We start from the raw sequence: 16,436 nt of genomic DNA, 5'->3' as shown, positions 1-16,436 counted from the left end.
TTTCCCAATTTCATAGGAAAAAGTTTCACCACTATGATATTTGCTGCATTTTTTTTTAAAACTATCCATTATCAGATTAGGGAAGCTTCCTTCAACTCTTAGTTAGCTAGTAATGCTTTTCAAATTATAAACAGATATTTATTTTACTAAATTTCAGTTAATTCTACTAAATTTTAGTTTATCAGGGCAATGTCTTCCTTGTCTAGGACATTGCATCCTTTATTTATTCAAATGATCTTTTCAATCTTTCAGAGAAGTTCTATAACTTTCTTAAAACAGATACTATATTTTCTTGTTAGAACTATCTTCAGGCATTTAATAATTCCATTACAAATAAGGTATTTTTTTCCATTACATTTTCTGACTGGTTACTGGTAGGATATAAGAAAGATGTTGATATATACATACATACATACATACATATATATATATAAGGAAACCCTGGTAGCATAGTGGTTAAGTGCTACGGCTGCTAACCAAGAGGTCAGCAGTTCGAATCCGCCAGGCACTCCCTTGGAAACTCTATCAGGCAGTTATACTCTGTCATATAGGGTTGTTATGAGTAGGAATTGACTCGACGGCAGGGGGTTATATATATATATATACATATATATATATAGTATCTGGTCATTTTATTGTATTCTATTTTTTTTTTATTAACTTTTATTGAGCTTCAAGTGAACATTTACCAGTCAAGTCAGTCTGTCACATATAAGTTTATATACATCTTACTCCTTACTCCCATTTGCTCTCCCCCTAATGAGTCAGCCCTTCCAGTCTCTCCTTTCGTGACAATTTTGCCAGCTTCCAACTCTCTCTATCCTCCCATCCCCCCTCCAGACAGGAGATGCCAACACAGTCTCAAGTGTCCACCTGATATAATTAGCTCACTCTTCTTCAGCATCTCTCTCCTACCCACTCTCCAGTCCCTTTCATGTCTGATGAGTTGTCTTCGGGAATGGTTCCTGTCCTGTGCCAACAGAAGGTTTGGGGACCATGACCACCGGGATTCCTCTAGTCACAGTCAGACCATTAACTATGGTCTTCTTATGAGAATTTGGGGTCTGTATCCCACTGATCTCCTGCTCCCTCAGGGGTTCTCTGTTGTGCTCCCTGTCAGGGCAGTCATCGATTGTGGCCAGGCACCAACTAGTTCTTCTGGTCTCAGGATAATGTAGGTCTCTGGGTCATGTGGCCCTTTCTGTCTCTTAGGCTCTTAGCTGTCGTGTGACCTTGGTGTTCTTCATTCTCCTTTGCTCCAGGTGGGTTGAGACCAATTGATGCATCTTAGATGGCCGCTTGTTAGCATTTAAGACCCCAGACGCCACACTTCAAAGTGGGATGCAGAATGTTTTCATAACAGAATTATTTTGCCAATTGCCTTAGAAGTCCCCTTAAAGCATGGTTCCCAAACCCCCGCCCTTGCTCCGCTGACCTTTGAAGCATTCATTTTATCCCGGAAACTTCTTTGCTTTTGGTCCAGTCCAATTGGGCTGACCTTCCATGTATTGAGTGTTGTCCTTCCCTTCACCTAAATCAGTTCTTATCTACTAAGTAATCAGTAAAAAACCCTCTCCCTCTCTCCCTCCCTCCCCCCCTCGTAACCACAAAAGTATGTTCTTCTCAGTTTATACTATTTCTCAAGATCTTATAATAGTGGTCTTATACAATATTTGTCCTTTTGCCTCTGACTCATTTCGCTCAGCATAATGCCTCCCAGGTTCCTCCATGTTATGAAATGTTTCACAGATTTGTCACTGTTCTTTATCGACGCGTAGTATTCCAATGTGTGAATATACCACAATTTATTTACCCATTCATCCATTGATGGACACCTTGGTTGCTTCCAACTTTTTGCTATTGTAAACAGAGCTGCAATAAACATGGGTGTGCATATATCTGTTTGTGTGAAGGCTCTTGTCTCTCTAGGGTATATTCCGAGGAGTGGGATTTCTGGGTTGTATGGTAGTTCTATTTCTAACTGTTTAAGATAACGCCAGATAGATTTCCAAAGTGGTTGTACCATTTTACATTCCCAGCAGCAGTGTATGAGAGTTCCAATCTCTCTGCAGCCTCTCCAACATTTATTATTTTGTGTTTTTTGGGTTAATGCCAGCCTTGTTGGAGTGAGATGGAATCTCATCGTAGTTTTAATTTGCATTTCTCTAATGGCTAATGATCGAGAGCATTTTCTCAGGTATCTGTTAGCTGCCTGAATATCTTCTTTAGTGAAGTGTGTGTTCATTTCCTTTGCCAACTTCTTGATTGGGTTGTTTGTCTTCTTGTGGTTGAGTTTTGACAGAATCATGTAGCTTTCAGAGATCAGGCGCTGGTTGGAGATGTCATAGCTGAAAATTCTTTCCCAGTCTGTAGGTGGTCTTTTTACTTTTTTGGTGAAGTCTTTAGATGAGCATAGGTGTTTGATTTTTAGGAGCTCCCAGTTATCTGGTTTCTCTTCGTCATTTTTGGTAATGTTTTGTATTCTGTTTATGCCTTGTATTAGGGCTCCTAGGGTTGTCCCTATTTTTTCTTCCATGATCTTTATCGTTTTAGTCTTTATGTTTAGGTCTTTGATCCACTTGGAGTTAGTTTTTGTGCTTGGTGTGAGGTATGGGTCCTGTTTCATTTTTTTGCAAATGGATATCCAATTAGGCCAGCACCATTTGTTAAAAAGAGTATCTTTTCCCCAATTAACTGACACTGGGCCTTTGTCAAATATCAGCTGCTCATATGTGGATGGATTTATATCTGGGTTCTCAATTCTGTTCCACCGGTCTATGTGCCTGTTGTTGTACCAATACCAGGCTGTTTTGACTACTGTGGCTGTATAATAGCTTCTGAAATCAGGTAGAGTGAGGCCTCCCACTTTCTTCTTCTTTTTCAGTAATGCTTTGCTTATCCGAGGCTTCTTTCCCTTCCATATGAAGTTGGTGATTTGTTTCTCTATCACCTTAAAATATTCCATTGGAATTTGGATTGGAAGTGCATTGTATGTATAGATGGCTTTTAGTAGAATAGACATTTTTACTATGTTAAGTGTTCCTATCCATGAGCAAGGTATGTTTTTCCACTTAAGTATGTCCTTTTGAATTTCTTGTAGTAGAGCTTTGTAGTTTTCTTTACACAGGTCTTTTACATCCTTGGTAAGATTTATTCCTAAGTATTTTATCTTCTTGGGGGCTACTGTGAATGGTATTGATTTGGTGATTTCCTCTTCGATGTTCTTTTCGTTGATGTAGAGGAATCCAAGTGATTTTTGTATGTTTATCTTATATCTAACCTGAGACACTGCCAAACTCTTCTATTAGTTTCAGGAGTTCTCTGGAGGATTCCTTAGGGTTTTCTGTGTATAAGATCCTGTCATCTGCAAATAGAGATAATTTTACTTCCTCCTTGCCAGTCCGGATGCCCTTTATTTCTTTGTCTAGCCTAATTGCTCTGGCTAGGACTTCTAGCACGATGTTGAATAAGAGCGGTGATAAAGGGCATCCTTGTCTGGTTCCTGTTCTCAAGGGAAATGCTTTCAGGTTCTCTCCATTTAGAATGATGCTGGCTGTTGGCATAGATGCCCTTTATTATGTTGAGGAATTTTCCTTCAATTCCTATTTTGGTGAGAGTTTTTATCATAAAAGGGTCTTGTACTTTGTCAAATGCCTTTTCTGCATCAATTGATAAGATCATGTGGTTTTTGTCTTTTGTTTTATTTATGTGGTGGATTACATTAATGGTTTTTCTGATATTAAACCAGCCTTGCATACCTGGTATAAATCCCACTTGATTGTGGTGAATTATTTTTTTGATATGTTGTTGAATTCTATTGGCTAGAATTTTATTGAGGATTTTTGCATCTATGTTCATGAGGGATATAGGTCTATAATTTTCTTTTTTTATAATGTCTTTACCTGGTTTTGGTATCAGGGAGATGGTGGCTTCGTAGAATGAGTTGGGTAGTATTCCGTCATTTTCTATGCTTTGAAATACCTTTAGTAGTAGTGGTGTTAACTCTTCTCTGAAAGTTTGGTAGAACTCTGCAGTGAAGCCGTCCGGGCCAGGGCTTTTTTTGCGGGGGGGAGTTTTTTGATTACCGTTTCAATCTCTTTTTTTGTTATGGGTCTATTTAGTTGTTCTACTTCTGAATGTGTTAGTTTAGGTAGATAGTGTTTTTCCAGGAATTCATCCATTTCTTCTAGGTTTGCAAATTTGTTAGTGTACAATTTTTCATAATAATCTGATATGATTCTTTTAATTTCAGTTGGGTCTGTTGTGATGTGGCCCTTCTCGTTTCTTATTCGGGTTATTTGTTTCCTTTCCTGTATTTCTTTAGTCAGTCTAGCCAATGGTTTACCAATTTTGTTAATTTTTTCAAAGAACCAGCTTTTGGCTTTGTTAATTCTTTCAATTGTTTTTCCGTTCTCTAATTCATTTAGTTCAGCTCTAATTTTTATTATTTGTTTTCTTCTGGTGCCTGATGGATTCTTTTGTTGCTCACTTTCTATTTGTTCAAGTTGTAGGGACAGTTCTCTGATTTTGGCTCTTTCTTCTTTTTGTATGTGTGCATTTATCGATATAAATTGGCCTCTGAGCACTGCTTTTGCTGTGTCCCAGAGGTTTTGATAGGAAGTATTTTCATTCTCATTGCTTTCTATGAATGTCCTTGTTCCCCCCTTGATGTCTTCTATAACCCAGTCTTTTTTCAGGAGGGGATTGTTCAGTTTCCAAGTATTTGATTTCTTTTCCCTAGTTTTTCTGTTATTGATTTCTAGTTTTATTGCCTTGTGGTCTGAGAAGATGCTTTGTAATATTTCGATGTTTTGGACTCTGCAAAGGTTTCTTTTATGACCTAATATGTGGTCTATTCTAGAGAATGTTCCATGTGCGCTAGAAAAAAAAGTATACTTTGCAGCAGTTGGGTGGAGAGTTCAGTATAAGTCAATGAGGTCAAGTTGGTTGATTGTTGTAATTAGGTCTTCCGTGTCTCTATTGAGCTTCTTACTGGATGTCCTGTCCTTCTCTGAAAGTGGTGTATTGAAGTCTCCTACTATAATTGTGGAGGTGTCTATCTCACTTTTCAGTTCTGTTAAAATTTGATTTATGTATCTTGCAGCCCTGTCATTGGGTGCATAAATATTTAATATGGTTATGTCTTCCTGATCAATTGTCCCTTTTATCATTATGTAGTGTCCTTCTTTATCCTTTGTGGTGGATTTAAGTCTAAAGTCTATTTTGTCAGAAATTAATATTGCTACTCCTCTTCTTTTTTGCTTATTGTTTGCTTGATATATTTTTTTCCATCCTTTGAGTTTTAGTTTGTTTGTGTCTCTAAGTCTAAGGTGTGTCTCTTGTAGGCAGCATATAGATGGATCGTGTTTCTTTATCCAGTCCAAGACTCTCTGTCTCTTTATTGGTGCATTCAGTCCATTTACATTCAGCGTAATTATAGATAAATAAGTGTTTAGTGTTGTCATTTTGATGCCTTTTTATGTGTGTTGTTGACAATTTCATTTTCCCACATACTTTTTTGTGCTGAGACGTTTTTCTTAGTAAATTGTGAGATCCTCATTTTCGTAGTGTTTGACTTTATGTTTGTTGAGTTGTTACGTTTTTCTTGGCTTTTATCTTGAGTTATGGAGTTGTTATACCTCTTTGTGGTTACCTTAATATTTACCCCTATTTTTCTAAGTAAAAACCTAACTTGTAATGTTCTATATCGCCTTGTATCACTCTCCATATGGCAGTTCAATGCCTCCTGTATTTAGTCCCTCTTTTTGATTATTGTGATCTTTTACCCATTGACTTCCATGATTCCCTGTTGTATGTATTTTTTTTTAAATTAGTCTTAATTTGTTTGTTTTTGTGATTTCCCTATTTGAGTTGATATCAGGATGTTCTGTTTTGTGACCTTGTGTTGTGCTGGTATCTGATATTATTGGTTCTCTGACCAAACAATATCCTTTAGTATTTCTTGTAGCTTTGGTTTGGTTTTTGCAAATTCTCTAAACTTGTGTTTATCTGTAAATATCTTAATTTCGCCTTCATATTTCAGAGAGAGTTTTGCTGGATATATGATCCTTGGCTGGCAGTTTTTCTCCTTCAGTGCTCTGTATATGTCGTCCCATTCCCTTCTTGCCTGCATGGTTTCTGCTGAGTAGTCTGAACTTATTCTTATTGATTCTCCCTTGAAGGTGACCTTTCTTTTCTCCCTGGCTGCTTTTAAAATTTTCTGTTTATCTTTGGTTTTGGCAAGTTTGATGATAATATGTCTTGGTGTTTTTCTTTTTGGATCAATCTTAAATGGGGTGTGATGAGCATCTTGGATAGATATCCTTTCATCTTTCATGATGTCAGGGAAGTTTTCTGTCGGGAGATGTTCAACTATTTTCTCTGTGTTTTCTGTCCTCCCTCCCTGTTCTGGGACTCCAATCACCCGCAGGCTATCCTTCTTGATAGAGTCCCACATGATTCTTAGGGTTTCTTCATTTTTTAAATTCTTTTATCTGATTTTTTTTCAGCTATGTTGGTGTTGGTTCCCTGGTCCTCCAGATGTCCCAGTCTGCATTCTAATTGCTCGAGTCTGCTCCTCTGACTTCCTATTGCGTTGTCTAATTATGTAATTTTATTGTTAATGTTTTGGATTTCTACATGTTGTCTCTCTATGGATTCTTGCAACTTATTAATTTTTCCACTATGTTCCTGAAAAATCTTTTTGAGTTCTTCAACAGTTTTATCAGTGTGTTCCTTGGCTTTTTCTGCAGTTTGCCTTATTTCATTTCTGATGTCTTGAAGCATTCTGTAAATTAGTTTTTTATATTCTGTATCTGATAATTCCAGGATTGTATCTTCATTTGGGAAAGTTTTTGATTCTTTTGTTTGGGGGGTTGTAGAAGCTGTCATGGTCTGCTTCTTTATGTGGTTTGATATCGACTACTGTCTCCGAGCCATCACTGGGAAACTTGTTTTTCCAGAAATTCCGCTGAAAAAAAAATGCAGTCAGATCCCTATCAGAACTGCCTTTGGATTATAACCACCACCTTGTTCCCTGTAAGGATGAAAGTCCGAGATTTGGATCATATATGCTTGGCTGTAGCTGGTTCTGTGTTTTTAGTCCAATTAGGGATGGATTTTTGGTCCCTGGGTTTTTTGTGGTTCCTTCTCTCAGGCCGGAAGAATGGGTTAGGAAAAGACCAAAAGAAAAAAAAAAGGGGGGGGGAAGCAAAGCCATCGCGGAGCCGGAGCTGTTCTCCCTCTGGCTCAGGAAATTCCAATGTTAATGAAGCCGACTGGGGAGGCTGGGGGAGGGATCAGAGAGATAGGAGAGTAGCACCTCGGAATATAGCCAGAGTTGCTTGTCTTGCTTGGAATGACTATTATATCTGAGATTCCCGAGGGGCGTGTCGCCTATGTGTGTTGGCTGTGTGGAGATTGCCCCCGGGGGTCTGGCCCGCCGAAGCCACGGTCAGATCCTCCGCTGCCAGTCCAAAGCCTAGCGTCAAGGTTCCCCTGCTGGGATGCTATACTCCCGGCTCCAAAATCAGTCGCTGCCTCCCGGGGATTTCTCGTCCCGCCAGCCGCATCGCCGCGCCGCCTCCGCGGACCGGCTGGGCCCCCTCCCGGGGTTAGTTCAGGGGAATAGGGCTGCACCCCGTGCTTGCGCCGTGACAGCGCCCAGTCAAATGCCCAGCGCCAAGGTTCCCCGGCTGGGACGCAGCACTCCTGGCTCCAAAACCAGTCACTGCCTCCCAGGGAATTCTCCCACCAGCCGCGTCTCCACGCCGCCTGCCCAGACCGGCTGGGCCCCCTTCCAGGTTCAGTTCAGGGGGGTAGGGCTGCGCCCCTTGTTTGCACCGTCACAAGATTTATGAGTTCAGCTCCCCTGGGCCCAGATGCCCGGCGCCAAGGTTACCTGACTGGGACCCTGGCTCCAGGCTCCAAAAATAGTCGCTGCTTCCCCGTATTTGTTCGTTTTCCATCTCTAAATCTGTGTTTGTTGTTCAGGGTTCGTAGATTTTTATGTATGTGACTGATTCACTTGTTTTTCCGAGTCTTTGTTGCAAGAGGGATCCGGGGTAGTGTCTACCTAGTCCGCCATCTTGGCCCCCCAACCTGTATTCTATTTTTTAAATCAATTTAAGAAGCATTTATTTGGTGCATTTTGGTATTCTAGGAATAAGATGTGGAAAAAAGAAAGGTACTTTTCCCTCTTCCTTTCAAGAATTAGAACTCTTAATTCTGTTTAATGTCTTATTGCACTGACCTGACTTTCCAGAAAATTCTAAATAAAATTAGTTATAATGAACATTCTTATTTTGCTTTTGATTTCATAAATAATGCCTCTAGAATATCATCATTATTAATGATACTAATTCTCTGTTTAAGAAGGATAGTCTTTATTAATACAATTGGAATGTTCTATTTCTAGTTTTCTCACAGATCTTTTTTCTTTTAAAAAAGAACAGATATTGAATGTTTTCATATCTTTTTCATAATCTATTGATAGAATCTTAAGGTTTTCATGATTATACTTAGAGACCAAATGGGGCAGCTCTGCCCTGTCCTACAGGGTTGCTATGAGTTGGAATTGGTTTAACGTTCTGTTGAATTATTTTCCCCAGTATTTTATTTACTCTTTTACATCTATATTCAAGTACAGTTAGTCTAAAAAAAACCCAAACCAAACCCATTGCTGTCGAGTTGTCCAGAGTCTTTTAAATAGCACATATACTCTTAATAACATTTTGCCTTTTATGACTAAGACATCTTATGAATTACTAAATGTGTTTAAAAAAATTTGTGTTTAACTAAGGACAGGAAGAGAAAAAAATGAAAGTATATTCTGAATCCAAATTAAAATCTGTTTCGGAATTCAAAAATACATTCCCTTACTATAAATTGCCATTGCAGAAAAATGTTCATGCACACACAAGGTTTTTATTAAAAAATCAAAGAAATGAGATCAATGTACTTAGTTGTGCTACTTAATAAATCTCCTCCATCTACCATCCTGAAAACGTGTCCACGGGTGATATGTTTTTGTGGAATAACTGTTATTTTTCCAGCCATGAAAACTTTTGCAAATGATTTAATATCATCAAACTTCAAACTCCTCATCTACGAAGCTGTTATAGCAATACCATCTTTAATTGCTTCACTGGATAACTATGAAAATAAAATGAGATAATGCATGTGAAATTGCCTCATAAACCATAAAGACCATAAAGTACTGCTGGACATTTTGGATATCTGGTGTTGTCCATAAAATTTCAATATCTGCCCTTGTCACTTGCTTACAATCCAGAAGACACAACTCATCTGAACTGAATTAAAATGCTGAATAAGGAAAAGGACAGTGTATCATTTACACAGTATTGAAGATTTTTGTATCTGGCTAATTATTTCTCTCTTCTCCATTATTCTTGCTGATATCACATATGCATTGATGATTGATCCAGTTCCCAACCTCTCAATTTCTTATGTTCCTCATTTGCAATAATCTTGTCTTTTATCCCATTTCCCTTAATAATAACTGCTCACCTGCACAAGTATCAGCTTCACGCATCCTAGGCTCTCACCACCACCCCCCTCTTTGAAGCTCGCTTCTTCTAGTACCAACTCCAGTAATTCCTCAAGCCTACAGTTTCTTCCAATCCACCTGAATTTATGCCCCTCCTGCTATAGGGTCGCTATAAGTCAGAATAGACTCGACAGCACTGGGTTTGGTTTTTGGTTTTGGTCCCTCTAATCCTCCTTTATCTGTCTTAGATGTCATTGTCGATCATTAAAATCACTGCATTGCAAACACCCTTAACTTCCTTGTCATTGACTGTGTTTCGAAAATATAATTCCAGCCCTGTTTAAATCTAACTCACTGCTGCTTCCATACCTGCAGCCAATGGAAAACTAAAAGTGAATTGAGTTCTTTGTGGGTTAGCTTCATTTAAGGTTGTTAATGATAAGTCTCAAGTGGGCCTCATACAGCCTCTAATACTGTTAGATTACCCTTATCAATTCACTATCGAACCCTTCAAGACCCACTAATTTGTGTCTTTTTATTCTTCAAAACTTTAATACCCACTATCCTCCTCACTTTCATCATCTTATAGCTGCTTCTTATTTCACTGAGGCCTTCAAAGTTTTTTTTTTTTCTTTTAATCCTTAGCTGACCAGCCACCTTAAGCATATTTAAACACATTAGGAGTTCAGTGAGACCTAGAAATAGGACAGAAGCTGGATAGAGAATTATCTTGGAGAAAGTTATTATACTGCTATAGCTTTTTTTTTTTCTCTTCCAGCCTTGTGTCTAGTGTAAGAGTCTTCAAAGGGACTGCATAGAAATATTGTACACATTTTTTCAATTTGGGAAAAACAGAAAAGTTGTGCCTGACTCACACAGGTTGACTGAATTGGGCTTTACGTTGGTAAAGGGCTTGGATTGGAGAAATATTAAACTTCCACCAAAAAAGGGTCCAGGGTACACATTTTCTGTGAACCAGATGTGGGCAAAGAGAGAGAGAGAGAGAAGAAAGAAATAGGAGGAAGATACAAGCTGCTCTGGAGCCTCTTTAAAGAGATTTTGTCCAAAAGGGTAGCCTAGACAAGAAATGGGACCCAAGAGAAAAAGATGTCCACCGGAGAATGCCTGCCTACAGTTATTGGTGTACAAAGGGGTTAGAGCACTCAGCTGAAATAAGCATCTCCTATGACAAAAACTTCAGATGAGGCCTCCCCAGGGATGAGGAACCCTAGTGAACCCACAGAAGTGTCCCACAAGAAAATAAGTCAGCTCAGAAAGTAGGGATAACAACTCATAACAATACCAGTCAAGTAAGACCTCTATTGCCCCATTACTTACCCCCTCCCCATTCCACCTCCATCGAACCTATGAGGCATTAAAAACCATGAGGCACCAAAAAACAGCCTAGGAGGAAATGGATATAAGGGAAATTAAAGAAAGAGCCCACTGAAGTCTACTTTGGAAATCCTACAGTCAAGGTTGGCCTGACAAGAAAGGCCAAATATGGCGCAAAGAAAAATTTTAACATTAATGAAGTTTGGTGTATTCATTATTACATGGGACTAGATATGCTGACTTTTGAGATGAACTTATTTTTGTTTATTTTTTAATTCATAAAAGTAGGGGACTTCATTATTGGAAAGTAACCAGAAAAGTGACAGGAACTAGATTTCATCAGAGATGGAGAAGAACCAGCTTACCAAGTGGATTCGATTAACCAGTATATTCCCATTGTTTAACTTATCAGGGACCCATTTCAGTGGTAATTTGACAGGTATGTAAGGGGTAGTGACCAAGCAATTAACAATCATTCTCAATTATTTAATTTCTAATTAAATAATTGTGATTTCAGTTTTACCTGAAAAAAAATAATAGACATATAAGGAACTACAAAAGGGAAAAATATGTATTTTATTCTGGAAATATTCTACTTTCAAATGGGATATTTCATACAGTCTGATGTTTTTATATAATAATATCTATAAACAACAAAGGATATATAATATCCATAAATGATAATATCTATAGTGGTTTGGGAGCCCTGGCACAGTAGTTAATAGCTTGGCTGCTACCCAAGAGTTTAGCAGTTCGAATCCACCAGCCGCTCCTTGGAAAGTCAAAGAGGCAGTTCTACTCTGTCCTATAAGGCCGTTGTGAGTTGGACAACAATGGGCTCTTTTTATTTTTTTTCTTTCTATAGAGATTTGAATCCACCCAGTGGCTCTATGGGAAAAAGACACTGGTGATCTGCTCCCGTAAAGATTACAGCTTAGGAGACCCTATGGGGCAGTTCTACTCTGTCACACTGTGTTGCTTTGAGTCGAAATCAACTCAGTGACACCTAATAACAACATAAGTAAATTAAAAAATAATTAATTAAAAATTAAACATCTGTTATTTGTATTACTTCTTTTATATTGAAAATTAGGAAAGATTGAAAATTTGCATTTATATTAAGTATTCTCAGCCACTAAAATATTCCCAAAGCAAACCATGGCCCTTCTCCATTAACATAGTACTTGACTAGCACGTGGCAGTAGAGTGAAATAGAAAAGAGCATGGATTCTGAGGACAGATTGCTTGAATTCAGTTCTGCCTCCTAACTTGCCTAGGGTCTGGACTTGGACGTTAAGTTTAAATTTTTGTGTCTCAGTTTCATCATCTCTACCTCCCAGTCTTATTGTTGTTTGGTGCCATCCCGTCAGTTCCAACTCATAGCAACCCTATGTATAACATGATGAAACACTGGCTGCTCCTGCACCATCCTGACAATCGTTGTTATGCTGGAGGCCATTGTGTCAATCCATCTCATTGAGGGGCTTCCTCTTTTCGCAGACATGATATCCTTCTCCAGGGACTGGGTCCCTCCTGATAACACGTCCAAAGTATGTCAAATGAAGTCTTGCCATTCTTGGTTCTAAGGAGCATTCTGGCTGTACTTCTTCCAATACAGATTTGTTCATTCTTTTGGCAGTCCGTGGTATATTCAATATTCTTCGCCAAGACCGTAATTCAAAGCCATCAATTTTTCTTCAGCCTTCTTTATTCATTGTCCAGCTTTCGCATGCATATGAGGTAATTGAAAACACTATGGGTTGGGTCAGGCACACCTTAGTCCTCAAAGTGACATTTTTGCTTTTTAATACTTTAAAGAGGTCTTTTGCAGCAGATTTGCCCAATGCAATGCGTCTTTTGATTTCTTGACTGTTGCTTCCATGGATATTGAATTGTTGATCCAAGTAAAATGAATTCCTTGACGACTTCAATCTTTTCTCCATTTATCATGAAGTGGCTTATTAGTCCAGTTGTGAGGATTTTTGTTTTATGTTGAGGCATAATTCATACTGAAGGCTATGGTCTTTGATCTTCATCAGTAAGTGCTTCAAGTCCTCATAACTTTCGAGAAGCAAGGTTGTGTCTTCTGCATATCGCAGATTGTTAATACGTCTTCCTTTCCTCCAATTGTGATGCCCTATTTTTCATATAGTCCAGTTTCTCGGATTATTTGCTCAGTATGCAGATTGAATAAGTACAGTAAAAGGATACAACCCTGACACACACCTTTACTGATTTTAAACCACAAAGTATCCCCTTGTTCTTTTCGAAGGACTGCTTCTTGGTCTATGTACAGGTTCCTCATAAGCACAATTAAGTGTTCTGGAGTTTCCATTCTTTGTGATATTACCCATAATTTGTTATGATCTGCATAGTGGAATGCCTTTGCATAGTCAATAAAACACAGGTAAACATCTTTCTGGTATTCTCTGCTTGCAGCCAGGATCCACCTGGTATCAGCAATGATATCCCTTGTTCCATGTCCTCTTCTGAGTCCAGCTTGAATTTTTGGCAGTTTCCTGTCGAAGCACTGCTGCAACTACTTTTGAATGATCTTTAGCAAAATTTTACTTGTATGTGATATTAACAATATTGTTCATTAATTTCTGCATTCTGTTGGATCATCTTTCTTTGGAATGGGCACAAATATGGGTCCCAGGTTTGTAGTGAGGATTAAATGAGATAATTTATAAAAAGTGCTTAGAGCACACCCTGCCACATAATAAGCACTATAAAAGTGTTAGCTAGTAATAGAAGAAGTAGTAGTAGTATTACACATTGGCCCATAAGCATAGGTGACTGAGATTCACACACCCAATGTATTTATTGAGAAAGTTAACAACTCTTTGTTGAGCACCTAACAAAACCATTTCCCTGTACTTGGGACTGAGGAAACAAAGAAGAAAAAGGCATAGACTCGGGGGGTGGGGGGGGGAGGAATAGCTATTTGAATTTTCTTAACTCTTTCTGGCAAATAAGTTGATATGAATCTTAGAGACTTCAGAAGACTAATGTCATTGTAGAATCCTGAATAACCAGAACATTTCCACTTTCTCATAAAGTGCTCTTTGGATAATTAAATGGTCACTTAACAGCCTCCTGCATTTGGAACCAAACATCACTCTCACTCCCTGAGTACTTGGGAATGTTTAATGTTCCTCGCCGTTGCCCTATGTTAAAAAGTAAACCTTTTGTTTGTGTATGTGGTCTAAATTAATAAAAGATTTTACACAGGAAAGAATAGTTACAACAGGCATTCTTAAATAGGAAAAGGTTCACAGACCCTGGTAGTATCAATGTAGAATGCAGGGAGTCTGTGAACCTGAATGGGAAAAAAAATTCTTTATTTTTACCAATGTCTAACTGCAATGAAACTTTGCCCTGAATTCTCAATGTAGGCAAGAAAAAACCTCACAGCAGTGTAAGAAGTAGTAGTAGTAGTACTACTTCTTTTTAAGCAATAAAAATCATTGCTCAATAAAAATCATTGATATTTCTAATTAACTTGTTAAAGATATTGCAATAATTTATGTGCATCAATACTTCAAAAGAGCATGTTAATAACGTAGTTATTAGAACCATTGATGGATCTTGTCGTAGTAATGTATTAATAATTATATATACTCTTCTATCACATGTTTCATTTGAAATTTTTTGACAATGGTATTTCAATATAATTGCTTTCCTCTATAGTCCTATGGGTTTTATTTTATGCTTTTAAAATCATGAGTCTGAGAAACAGTGAAGAGATCCATAATTTCAAAAGGCTACCAAAGAATCATTAGCACCAAAAAAAAAAAAAGTTAAGAAACCTTGATTTAGAAGGGCAAATTGATTCTAACCTCTCTGAGACTGTATAGAAATAACTGTTTTAAAAAGCAGCACATTTCATTCTTCATTTATCTAATGGATTTGTCCAATTTAACTGTCTCTTGATGTTGACATTCTTTTCTTTCTGGTGTCCGTCCCTAATTAGTTCATTTGCAGGTAATTGCTATGAATATGATGCAGCACACAGAAAATCATTCAAAATAATTTCACATATTTGGCATATTTTCTATTGTAGTTCACTGGAAAATATGGCAGCTGGCATTTTTGAATATTCAAGATTTTTCTCACCCTAGGCAAACATACTTCTAGAATTAAAAAAAAAATTATCATCTTGGGAAACTATAAATCAGCTGGGTCTATTTCAAATTACTGACAAAAATAACCTGACATGGTAAGTATGGCAGGCCATCAGGCTGATTCAAATCAGTTCCTTGTGGTTTACAGAGATGTAAAATGGAGGCAGAGATCGGAGTTATGCTGCCATAGGCCAAGGAACACCAAGGATTGCTGGCCCTCACCAGAAGCTTGGAGAGTGGCATGAAACAGGCTCTCTCCCAGAGCCCCTAGAAGAAATCGACACTGCAGGCAGTCTAATTTCTGACTTCTAGCCTTCAAAACTGCGAGCGAATGCATCTGTTATTTTAAGCCATATTAAAAAAAAAAAAAAAAAGCCATATAGTTTGTGGTAATTTGTTACAGCAGCCTTAAAAAACTAATACAGTCCCTGTCTTAGTCATCCAGTACTGACAGAAATACCACAAGTGGATGGCTTTAACAAAGAGTTTATTTCCTCACAGTAAAGTAGGCTAAAAGTCCAAATTCAGGGTGTCAGCTCCAGGAGAAGGCATTCTCTCTCTGTTCTACCAGCTTTCTCATCAACCTTTCCCTGGACTAGGATCTTGTCCACACAGGGACCTCGGGTCCAAAGGATGCGCTCTGCTCCTGGCACTGCTTTCTTGGTGGTATGAGGTCCACCTGTTTCTCTACTGTCTTCTCTCTTTTATGGAAACCCTGGTGGTACAGTTGTTAAGAGCTATGGCTGCTAACCAAAAGGTTGGCAGTTCAAATTCACCATATCTCAAAAGAGACTGCCTCAAAACACAACTCAAACTTGTAGATTGAGTTCTGCCTCACTAACATAACTGTGGCCCATCCCCCCTTGTTAACACCATAGAGGCAGGATTTACAACATATAGGAAAATCACACAGTACTGGGAATCACGGCCCAGCCAAATTGATACACACATTTTTTAGGGGATATAATTCAATCCATGACTTTCCCCAAAGTTTGAAAAACAAAATTTGACTGGTCTAGGGTATAAATAAAGGATCCCTGGTGGTGCAACAGTTAAGCACTCAGCTGATAGTGCTAACCAAAAAGTTGCATCCAGTGACTCCTCGGGAGAAATACTTGGTGATCTGCTTCTGCAGAGATTCAAACCAAACAAAATCCAGGGCCCTCAAGTTGATTCTGACTTGGCGACCCTAAAGGACAGAGGAGAACTGCCCCACAGGGTTTCCAAGGCTGTGATCTTTATGGAAGCAGACTCCCCCAACTTTCTCCCATGGAACTGGGCTCTCCCATTGCTTCCATGGGCGTTGATTGTGGATCCAAATAAAATGAAATCCTACACAACTAATTCTTTCAGTTAGTGGCCAAGGACTGTGCCACTGGGGCTCCTTCCATCAAGATTACAGCCCAGAAAACCCTATGGGGCAGCTCTATTCCATCACAGGGGGTTGCTATGAGTTGAAATCGACC

General features: G+C 38.6%; 1 protein-coding gene across 2 annotated transcripts in view; it reads right to left on the bottom strand.

Moving 5' to 3' along the window:
* Nucleotides 1–16,436, bottom strand: part of GRM8 (glutamate metabotropic receptor 8) — a 913,900-nt gene that overhangs the window by 28,569 nt on the left and 868,895 nt on the right. The gene's annotated exons all lie outside the window — the stretch shown is intronic.

The sequence above is a fragment of the Loxodonta africana genome, chromosome 8 (genome assembly GCF_030014295.1).
Source record: "Loxodonta africana isolate mLoxAfr1 chromosome 8, mLoxAfr1.hap2, whole genome shotgun sequence".
Lineage (NCBI taxonomy): Eukaryota > Metazoa > Chordata > Mammalia > Proboscidea > Elephantidae > Loxodonta > Loxodonta africana.
The sequence above is the reverse complement of the archived record's forward strand: the minus strand, read 5'-3'. Positions and strand labels throughout refer to the sequence as shown.